The sequence below is a fragment of the Haliotis asinina genome, chromosome 14, assembly GCF_037392515.1.
Source record: "Haliotis asinina isolate JCU_RB_2024 chromosome 14, JCU_Hal_asi_v2, whole genome shotgun sequence".
NCBI classification, from domain to species: Eukaryota; Metazoa; Mollusca; class Gastropoda; order Lepetellida; family Haliotidae; genus Haliotis; species Haliotis asinina.
This window is the reverse complement of record NC_090293.1, coordinates 54,304,099-54,316,477: the sequence shown is the minus strand read 5'-3', so window position 1 is coordinate 54,316,477 and position 12,379 is coordinate 54,304,099.

Here is a 12,379-nt window from a genome sequence, read left to right as displayed (position 1 = left end):
TGCCTCCCTTAATGCCCAATCATATGTTATGTAAACATCATCCAGTCATGCGTTGTATCACCATTGGCTTCCATCCTTATCCCCAATCATGTACATCGTCCTTATCTCCTATCTGTGTTATGTAAACATATCCTATCATCTGTAATGTATTACCATTGGCTTCCATCATTGTTATCATAACTGTCGGCTTCCTATCAGTGCTTGTTTATACTGGCTTCCCTCTGTCGTTAATTCATCCCACTTGTTACTTTGTTATTGTTTTACCTGTACATATAACTATAGCTTTGTACCTCATTCTCAATCACCTGATGAAGTAAGCACTAACTCCGAAACGTTTTGTTTTCATAATAAAGAAGTTGATATCCATAAAAATCTTCATTCTTATGTATTCCCCTTCTAAATGCCCTTCAAAGATTTCATGCTCATGCTGTTGATCACTGGATTATCTGGTCCAGACTCGATTATTTACAGACTACCGCCATATAGCTGGTATATTGTTGAGTGCGGCGTAAAGGTACACTCACTAATATCGTGATAGCATTGAGGGTAATGTCTCACCACAGATATCAATATCTGTTATTGTCAAAGTACCCCGCGTGGTTCATTGCAATATACCCCGCTGCCAATAGCAAGGCATACGGTACTTCGTTGTAGTTTGATTCACACAGGCTGGCTGAAGTGTACGATCCGATACCCATGCTTCAAACAGTTCAAAATTAACATTGAGGTGTTCGGTAAGATAAATACGTTGTTCACTGGTCCCTCGGAGACTACGGGTTGAGATACCCTCCATGTTTGTTTGTGTTCCCGAAGCGAATGGCTCGTCGAGGGTACCGCAACCCGTGATATCATTTATGGTAATGCCTCATTCCGTGGTGTCATTAATGATTTCCTTTCATACCATGATATCACTGATGGTAATATCTCATACCTTGATATCGTTGATGGTATTGTCTCCTACTGTGATATCACAGGTGGTATCCTTTCATACCGTGATATCTTTGATGTTAATGTCCCATATCAGGATATCATTTATGGTAATGTCTCACATCGCGATGTCATTGATGGTAAGCTTTCATACCGTGATATCTTTGATGTTAATATCTATCAGTCAGATGGACATACTCCCGTCTGGTGGAATTACCCATCGGAGCGAAGATCAGTCTTTCTTTAACCTCCCAAGTAAGTGAAAGCGTTTGAGCTCCCTTTGATATTTTATGTAACAAACATGTTTTTCGAATATTTACCTACTGCTGTTGATATGATGTCAGAAGGCATATGGATGAGATTCTATCTAAAATCCGCCATTTCAAGTGTATAAACTCAGTAACATTTGTAAACGCTCAGTACAAAGCACACTTCAGCGGCCAACAGATTAGTGAAGCCAGTTGTTTCTGGGGCCAAAAAAAACGTCAAAATGATCTACCTGATGCCATTCCAAAGATATCTACTTGCAAATATACCGCCAAAGAAAAAAAAAGAAAAAAGAAAAAACCCCAAGAATTTGGTCTTAATTTGTACCTCCATCGTTATTTGCATCACTGCATCACTGTGTTTATCGCATGCATGTTGTAGCCGTGTTGTACAGTCGCTCTTACCGATCACCCTTTCTTATAACATTTCAAGGGTTTAGTCGTTTTAATAAACAAGGTATTCCCATTAGCATTTCATGTTAGTCTTACCTGGACAACAGATTTTTCTTCCTGTCTCACCATTACTGGGTGGAGGGTTGGTGCAGGTTCTGTTTCTGGTCCTGGACACAGTCGTGTTGGCTGTCCCGTCACATGACCCTGGACACGGGTGTTCGTCCCATTGCCCCCACTCAGATATACTACTGGAACTGGAAAAAAAAAATCATCGGGTCAATGTACTGTATGTACACACAAAGGACGTTTCAGCAAACCCTAGGCTGCCCGGTTTGTTACTCTGGTAAGCATCTGGAATGGAGGTTCGAATCCCGACGGCAATATACTGAGCAGTCATTAGCAGATGTGAACTGACGTTAACCTTGGGCTCTGCGTTAAGTGGTGCAATGACGACACTGAGAGTTATGGTACGTAAAGGCGTCTACGCTAGAGATATAATTGCAAAAGAAACGCAAAACTGTTTCTTTCAAATATTTAAATATAATGCATAAATATGAACGCTTACTTTTATGAGATATCATTTTGTCGAAACTTGCGTTTCTTTTGCCACTCACACAAAAACTGATACAAGCACACATACAATCTCATGCACACACGCACTCAGGCACTTACATACATTCAAAGCACACCTAAAAACACTAGTTACATTCGACGTTACATTCTCAACAAATTTCACATCTTATTGTGTCTATTACCTGTGTTATATTGATTCTTTGTGTACGATGTAAACATTTTTTCCAGAACACGTGATAGTTTTGTTTCCCGTGTGGCCTAAATATGTGGTGTATTCGATTATACTTTCTGCAGAAGGTATGTGTAGTATTTATGCTCCTCTGACTCTCTCTCTCTCTCTGTGAGTGTGTGTGTGTGTGCGTGCGTGCGTGCGTGCGTGCGTGTTCAATCAGAACACATGATTTGCCCGGAATTAATAGAAATTTTATGGAGCCTTGATGATTAATTCAGTCAAAGATCACATGGCGGATTGTTTAAAAATTTAGTACACCTGAACCTACCTGGGCAGTCACAGATATCAGTTGCAGTCTGTTCAAGCGGACCAGTGCAGTTTCCATTTTGATTCAAGCAGGTCCTTCGTCTCTTCAAGGGCCTGGTGTTGTATCCACATGTGGAGTCACAACCTATACTTGTCCACCGACCCCACTCACTGAACCCGACGTCATCTGGAAATGTTATCCATGCAGGTACATTTAGAACTTTCCATCATTTCTGATGTTTAATGATAAGTCAACCCATGCTTGCCATGAAAGGCGAGTATGCATGTCGTAAGAGACGGCGAAGGGTATCGGGTGGTCAGGCTCGCTGAAAGGCGAGTATGCATGTCGTAAGAGACGGCGAAGGGTATCGGGTGGTCAGGCTCGCTGACTTGGTTGACACATGTCATCGGTTCCCTTTCGTGCAGATCGATACTCTGGCTGTTGATCGCTGGATTGTGTGGTCCAGACTCGATTATTTCCGAATACTGCTGAACTCAACTCACTCACTTTAATGAATGTTAAAATCCTACTGTGGATTCTGCGTTCAGAAGGAACATTGTCCACACCATAAATACAGTATTTGTTAGTGAAAGTAAAGTAGTGAGGGAAATGAGTGTGCGAGTGAGTTTAGTTTTACGCCGCACTCAGAAATGTTCCAGCTATATGGCGGAGTGATGGAACTGATAAGCAAAACGTGATGATGCCTGGTGTACACATCGTACTGTGCGCATCATACTGTACGCATCGTACTGTACGCATCGTTCTGTACGCATCGTCTGATCTATCCTGTCACACAATGTACATACAAACTGTAATATATTGTTTGTGGTTTGTGGGGATGTAGAGATAGATGGACATTACTCCTGTCATACCACCGCGTCCAGTGAACTATCAACCCTCGCACAGACAACTGATGTGACTCGTGGAAGATTGATCGACACAAATGTACATAAAACGGGAACAACAAAATCATATGTGCTTCCAGTCACGTGATATGATTATGCGCTTTGGTGCGACCGGATCATTTGATATGAGCAGGTTTCTTTACGCCACATAGCATAGAATTAAACAGGATATATAACATTTGTCAGTGAAATTCTTCACAAAATGTTTCGGGATAATAAGCTGCTAAATCACGACATATTGGATATTTAATATGTCCAAATACTTGTGCAGCATAGTAATGTTTTGAGTGAATAACCTCAAGCAGTGTCACAAGACTCGAAAGGGAAACCGGATATATTTGTGAAAGGGTTTCCAAATAATCAAAGGCCTGTTTTGTGTCGATCTTCGAAGCAGTTTCTGAACGCAGTAGTTCAATAGTTTCTGTTGAAGCTTCCGTCCACGAAAACAACACACCGTGACAGACGTATCATAGAACAGAGTATTCCGAGAGTGTGTCCACATCTACATTCTAGCTATGAAACACACATAGCGGTATATTTGTGTTACGCGTGAAAACTACGCTCCATGTATCTGGCTTTCGTTTTTAACTAACAATATAAGTTCCTATCAAAGTGGTAGTCTCCGAGCCAAGAATGGCCATTCACAAAGTTCTGTTTCGGAGAGATGGCACGAGACATAGGGGCGATGTACATTTTTCACTTTGTTTAAGGTCGTTGTGAATGGAGTATTACATGCTTATTGTAGAACTTATATTATCCATATTAACATACATTGTTATGCTGTATCAGTGTACCAATATTATGGAGGGTATATTCTTTACTATTCCATACCCATATACTGAGCCGCAAAAGAAACACCACACCGATTGAGGTTTCTTAATACACACTCTTATATTCGCTCTAATTAACAATAAAAACTGAGGGTTGAGTTGAAACTGGATAATGACATTTAGAATTCACAGAAACAAAATCACACTAGGGTACCAATTTCGTGTATGGTCTCTATGGACATCGATGACGGCTTTGGATTGTCTATACATGCAATGAATCAGCAGGTTGGTGAAGGTCATAGGCACTTGGTCAAAATGGGAGACCGAGCCCATGAGCTGTTGTTGGTTGTGCTTGGAGGCAGGTCAGCCTACTTTGTTCTTTGTCCAAATCTGTTCTTTTGGAAGTAAATCCAGACTGAGTGCAGGCCATTCTAGGGTTTGGATGCCACTTTGTCTTAAGGAGGTTGTTCTTGCAGTGTGGACACAAGCGTTGACTTGACGTCTGAATTGTGGTACGACGTGGGTCTTCTGACTTGGTCAATATTCCGAGAAGTGGTCACGCCATTTCTCATCCTTGACCGAGATACTGGAACACCACTCGACCGACTCTCAGGTCCAAACAGGTTACATCCCAATGCCTGAACGCAAAACACGAGTCTCTTTTAACAAAACTCATTTAAAAACAGTTTCACAAACCTCGTGATCGTTTCTGTCGCTCTGGTGAAACGATTCTGCAGATGGATGCGCACAATCAGTCGTTGACGTTGACGTTGACGTTGACGTTGACGTGATTTTACTGAAGGTTCTCCACAGTGTGGGCGGTGTTGAATACTGCTAGTTGTCCGATACCGCTCCTGCATTCGGTAGGTTGTCCTAACATGAACTTGCAGTCGTCCCAAGGCTTGGTTCCTCTGATCTCCCGTAAGTGTGCCATGGCCATTGTGTCAAAACAAGAATCCTTTCAGACAAGTTTGGTACTCGCCTTTTTGGTAGGGTTGTCAAGATATACACGTGCATTTTCATTTTACACGAATGTCATACGGAACCTTTCATAAGTTTTGGTCGATGTGCTTTTTCATCAGAAAACAACGATATGGTTTAAACATTGCCGATGTGACTTTAACTATTAACTCACGCAGTCAGTCAGTCACTCACTCAATAGAAAACAAACTGATTTTGGTAAGAACTGTCAGTTTGGATCGAAGCACATGTTAACGAACCGGTATAATCATCATAAAAACTCAATTTTGAAAGATCAGACCTTCGGATTTGGTTTTGTAAGGTTGCGTTTCTTTAGAGGTTCAATACATACACTGTGCGTATTTCTTTTTCAGTATATATGTATTCACGTACGGGTTGCTCTTGACTGAGCAGAATGGTTTCCCTGTATAAATTCGGGCAGTACAACAAGGGTACAATGTACACAAGTGTCACTTACTTTGAGGGGTCACGGAACTGACAGTTGCCAGTAGAGTCAGAATACACGTCCAGCAAGAACCGACCATCACGTATACCCCCGACACTCTAATCCAGTTGCTCCTGTGAAATGAGGAATCGAATGCTTCTGCATGTATTTAAACCGGTTTGGACAAGAATTGAATGGTTTTCGCAATCTGAAACTCATCTCTTTTGTGAGTTCAATGTATGTCTCCAGAACATTCGGTAACTCTCGCTTCACCTCGTTTGGTTAGAGCATTACTCCCGAGCACAAAAAGGCCTTGTATGTGTATTCACAATCACCCGCGTCTATCCGGATATCAGTAGAGAGTCAAAGGGAACGTGCAAAAGAACCAGGAAGGCATTTTTCTGATTCATGCGTAGCATACCTTGACTTGCTCCTAACGATTTCTCATAAACTGGATCATATACTTGACAAACATAGTTAGGGATACATGTAAATTTTGAAATTATGAATAGTGATCTTTTTATTCATTGACACACTGATGAAACTTCCATCCTAAATCCTAATTCCTAAACATCAATATCCCTCACTTATTTGTTCAGTATAATGAAGGCCTATAAACTAAAAGCTTGTCATACACTGGAGGCGGAGGGGTAGCCTGGTAGTGAAACTCTGAAGACTGGGTTCGATTTCCTAAATGGGTATAACGTGTGAAACCCATCTCTGGTTTCCCTTGATCAGATATTGCTGGGATGTTGCTAAAAGTAAGGTAAAACTAAATTGTGTAACTAAATGAAACACTGATTCATACCGTGATCTCAGTGATGGTATTGTGTGATACTATAATATCATTGATGGTTCATTTCATATTGTTATCTAATTGTTGGTCTCATTTCATGCCGTGATCTCACTGGTGGAATTGTTTCATACCCTGATCTTATTAAATGGATCGTTGCATATCATGATCTCATTGACAGCATAATTGGTATGTACTGTACAATGCTATATCATTGATAGCATTGTTTCATACTGTGATATCATTGACGTTGTCTGGACACCTGGTGTCGTCGCTGATTCTAAGCGATCCATTTATGCTATTTTCACAGCTGTTTGCCCCTTTAAACAGAAGGGAACTTGTATTGGGGGAAAATTGATGTCAAAACCTTGAGATTATATTTAGAATCGGAAATCCAAGTTTTCAAGATTATTAACACTGAAACCTGTGTTCTTTATTTACAATGTACAGCTTACAGGCTTGAATGAGAGGGAGATTACTGGTGCTGTTTGGGTGGCACGGGCAAACATATATGGCTACATACCGGTATATCATGATATCATTGATAGTATAGTTGTTATGAACTGAGATATCATTTATGGCATTGTTAAACTTTCACACTGTGATTTCATTGACGATGTCTGAACACCAGGTGTCGTATCTGATTTTCAGTGACCCTTCACACACAAAAAAAAATTGTTTTGGATGATAATTGATGTCAAAACCTTGAGGTTATATTTAGAGTCGGTTTTCAACACTGAAACCGGTGTTCTTTGTTCACCAAATACAGCCTCCCGGTTTAAGTGAGTGGGAGATTACTGATGTGATGTGGTTTTGACGCCAGAGAACGTCGAAACGACCTGATAATAAACGATAATGTAATTTTATTGCACAAATAGCCTCTTGCAAGCATGACACCAAAGGAAACAACTTACTTGGTCCAACCAAGAACAATAATTTGCTCTCGACGTTAACAGTCGAATGACATACTCAGTCGGTACTTGCATTACTGTCTTTATCACAGGTGCTCCAGGTGGGGTTAGATAGCAGTCACCTTTTAGCACTCTGACGGGAACTTATATTGTTAGTTAAAAACGAAAGCCAGATACATGGAGCGTAGTTTTCACGCGTAACACAAATATACCGCTATGTGTGTTTCATAGCTAGAATGTAGATGTGGACACACTCTCGGAATACTCTGTTCTATGATACGTCTGCCACGGTGTGTTGTTTTCGTGGACGGAAGCTTCAGCAGAAACTATTGAACTACATGTACTGCGTATATGCGTTCAGAAACTGCTTCGAAGAACGGTACAAAACACGCATTTGATTCTCTGGAAACCCTTTCACATATACATGCATATCCGGTTTCCCTTTCGAGTCTTGCGACACTGGTTGAGGTTATTCATTCAAAACATTACTATGCTGCACAAGTATTTGGACACATTAAATATCCAACATGTCGTGATTTAGCAGCTTATCATCCCGAAACAATTTGTTAAGAGAGTCACTACTACATGTTATATATCCTGTTTAATTCTATGCTATGTGGCGTAAAGAAACCTGCTCATATCAAATGATCCGGTTGCCTAGTAGTCTCGATCTAACCAGGAATCTATTCTCTACAGCTACCTAAAGTTGTTAGTACAAGATAGTTTTGTCAGAACTAATACATTTCAGGAAACCGGAGTGGTCTAGACGCTTTTCTTAGAAATATTAATAAGACTGAAGTCAAATCTTAAACGTGAACCGATTTGAAAATCCCTTCAGTTGGTTGGATATTACGTTGCTCTTGCTCGGCGTTTTGAGGGTTCTCTCTTACGACTCTAAATATAATCTCAAGGTTTTGACATCAATTATCATCCAAAACAATTTTTTTGTGTGTGAAGGGAAAACTAGTTGTGAAAAATCAGGTACGACACCTGGTGTTCAGACACCGTCAATGAAATCACAGTATGAAACAATGCTATAAATGATATCTCAGTTCATAACAACTGTACTATCAATGGTATCATATGTTTGTATCATATCATATACAGGTATGTATGTTTGCCCGTGTCACCAGGCTTGGATAACGAGCTTAATTTTCACTTGAACTTGAAGAGACTGTAACAAGCGGCTCTTAGGTCTAGAGGTATGACTCTCGCTTAAGGTGCGAGAGGTCCCGGGTTCGAATCCCGGACGAGCCCTGTATCTTTTGCTAAATAGAAACTGAGTGTTTTGATCGTCTGCCACGTCAGTAACAATTAGGCAGGTATCACCAGGCTTGGATAACGAGCTTAATTGTCACCTGAAACAAAAGCTAGCTTGTTTGCAGGAGCTCACAATTGATGAAGGGTCGAATGTTCATTTGGACATTGAAGGTTGAATATGGTTGTAACTAAACGAAATGAAACTCAAACTTTATTCCAACTGCCCCCTGCCTACAATGTCCCTCTCAACAGTGCTTGGCGCAATGTGGCTTAGTGTCTCTGAACTTCGATGTCTGGCTTTCGACTCCTTCAAAAATGCTGGAATATTGCTAAAAAGGCGAAAGACTAAACTCACTCACTATTCCTTTCGATATGATTACATACTTGATCTCGTCACTATATGACTGGACTATTGTCGATGTGAAGGAAAGCCTAGTCTGACTCATAGTCCCCGATCCACATTATTTTCCCAACTACCAAGCCCTTACTGCAATTCTAAATTTTTAAAAGAAGAAAGTCTAAATATTTTAGATTCAGGAAGCAAGCATACATTTGTTCAACTTAATTGTGGTCTTAGTAAATAATTGTACGACTGAACAAGCAGACCTACTGGAGAACATGCATTTAGACGCTTTACCTCCAGAACTATATGAATCTAAGGTCGACTATGTATTTTTATACTCAAGGATATGATATTAAAACTTTATACGGCAATGGTGCATTGGACAACGTAATAAATAGTGATATTCTCAACTCATTACACCACTTCATTTAAAAAAGTAACCGTTTTCAGTGATTATGACCTATGCATATATATCTAATATAAGAGAAGCTAGATGTAACACGATCTTCTGCAGTAACTGACTTGGATGCTAAGCATAACTAACACCTACCAACAATTGTATCCTATTTGGTCCTACTATTGATCTTTGTCGTCGAACTACTTAAACTATGTGCCCACCTATTTGAATTCTTCAATGCCTTGGAGCGGCGTTAATATAAGCTTCCTAGCTTGTTCGCCTATCCAGATTTCATCATATTTTGAAATAAATATATGTTTATACCAACGGGGATAAACAGTTCAGAATTTCGCAAAACCTTATTCACTTCAGTACTGCTACCGGCTAGCTCTGATCATTTATCCACTGTGATGCTGTCTACCCGTAGTTGAAGATGATCTGTGAAGCAAGTAGACCATCCCCATGGTGACTAAGTGTTCTGTATGTAAACTGTACTTTTTGTCAGTGACACTAGATATGTGACTGACCATATGTCAGAGTGTCCCAGTAAGAAATAGACAGTTAAGAGAAGGGGAATTAGAGTTCTCTTCACTTGTGCACACAGTGATTTAAGATATCACAAGTTCTTTGCCTGGATGTTTTGAGTATTCATGTTATGATTCAATCGGTTAGTCATTGAATGAAACCATGTTATCTCTTCATAGATTAAATTCATAGTCACTAAATTGACTTTTTACAAATATTTTAAAGTGGTTATACACTTGAAACTGGTTTAAGTCATGTGTGTTATTGAACATATCCGAACCATGTAGTGCTGTAATTAATTTTGCCATGGCTGGGAAATCCCCTCTTTGTACTGTCATGAAGCTATAATTAGCATTGTATGTAATGTGTTGCCTTATATGTTTTAGTTTAAATGAAGAAAGATTTTCTCAGGTCCAGGAAGCAAGGATAGAATTTTTCAGACACAAACTGAGAGGCAGACACTTACAGACATACAGATGTCGACACATGCAAAAAGACACATAAGGGGACAGACGCACATACAGAGGCAAACAAAGTGAGACACACACAGATAGACATAAACACACAGAGACACATAGAGACAGAACCACACAATGAGACAAACAGAGATAGACACATATTGAGACAGACACTGGCACACAGACACATGCCGAGACTGACACACACTCTTACAGACACGTGCACAGACTGACACAGACACATGCACATACAGCCGTCCAAAGACAGACAGACAGACAGACAGGCAGAGACAGAGAGATACACCGAGATACACAGACACATGCACAGAAAGTGACAGGCATATAGACACACAAAGACACACAGACGGACACACCGACACACAGAGACACACTAACAGACACACACCGACACACAGTCATACAAAAACACTGACAAAAACATACAGAGACAAACAGACAGAGGCACACAGACAGACATGCATATATACAGACACACACATACAGACACACACAGACAGACACAGACTCAGACAGAGACAGACCCGCGTTAAGAAACAAAGACAGAGACACACAGCAGACATAGAGATAGACAGACACACATAGAGAGAGACATACACAGACACACGGAAAGACACACGTACAGCGACAGATGGACACACACACAGACTTGCAAAGGCAGAGACAAACAGAGAAAGACACACAGACAGACAGACACACACACTCACGGACACACATACACCGATATACCCTTCTTCTCGCCTTTCATGCTGTGTCGTGTGAATTATATATCCGATATACCATTCCCACATTTTATTCTGTATGGGGTACGTTACATATCGAATGTATACTCTTCCCGACTTTCATTCTGCACAGCTACATCGTTCAGGTGTAATACTGCTGAAACAAATGCATGCTCCTGATACAGTCAAAATTGTATCTCTCTCTCACCCCAACCCACTCATACACCCCCACCCGTGCCCGATAGATTAACACAGCAAACTGGAACCTGAGTCCCGTTCTGGCGGGACCCCGGTTCTGGTCGTCTACTTGTTCTTCAGATAGGATTGTAATCCATAGATTGGATATCTGTGTCCGGAGTTTACTAAGACCACAATTAAGTTGAAAAGTTGAAAAAATGTATGCCTGCTTCCTGAATATGAGAAAATCTAGACTTTCTTCATATAAAACTTTAGCATTGCAGTGATTGCTTGACAGTATGGAAAATAAAGTGGTTAAGGGATTTGAGACAGACTAGGCTTTCCTTCACATCGACAATATTCAAGTCATTTAGTGAAGAGATCAAGTATGTAATCATATCGAAGGGAATATTGAAAGAGTTAATTTTTTCGCCTTTCTAGCAAAGCCAGGCATCGAAGTCCAGAGACACTAAGCCACATTGCGCCAAGCACTGTTGAGGGGGACATTGTAGGCAGGGGGCAGTTGGAATAAAGTTTGAGTTTCATTTCATTCTGTTACAACCATATTCAACCTTCAATGTCCAAATGAACATTCGACCCTTCATCAATTGTGAGCTCCTGCAAACAAGCTAGCTTTTGTTTCAGGTGACAATTAAGCTCGTTATCCAAGCCTGGTGACACGTGCCTAATTGTTACTGACGTGGCAGACAATCAAAACACTCAGTTTCTATTTAGCAAAAGATACAGGGCTCGTCCGGGATTCGAACCCGGGACCTCTCGCACCCAAAGCGAGAATCATACCCCTAGACCTGCGAGCCACAGATACAAGGCTAGCTTTTCATTACTCTCTTATTTCAAACTTTGTAAGTCATAAAATGAAGGGAAAAGAGCCGTCTTGGATTATCAAAAGCTTGGGCTCGTCCGGGATTTGAACCCGGGACCTCTCGCACCCTAAGCGAGAATCATACCCCTAGACTAACGAGCCGCTTGCTACACTTCCTTCAAGTTGGCTACAGGAACCTCACGTGATGGTATGATGCAATGAACACACGTCCGT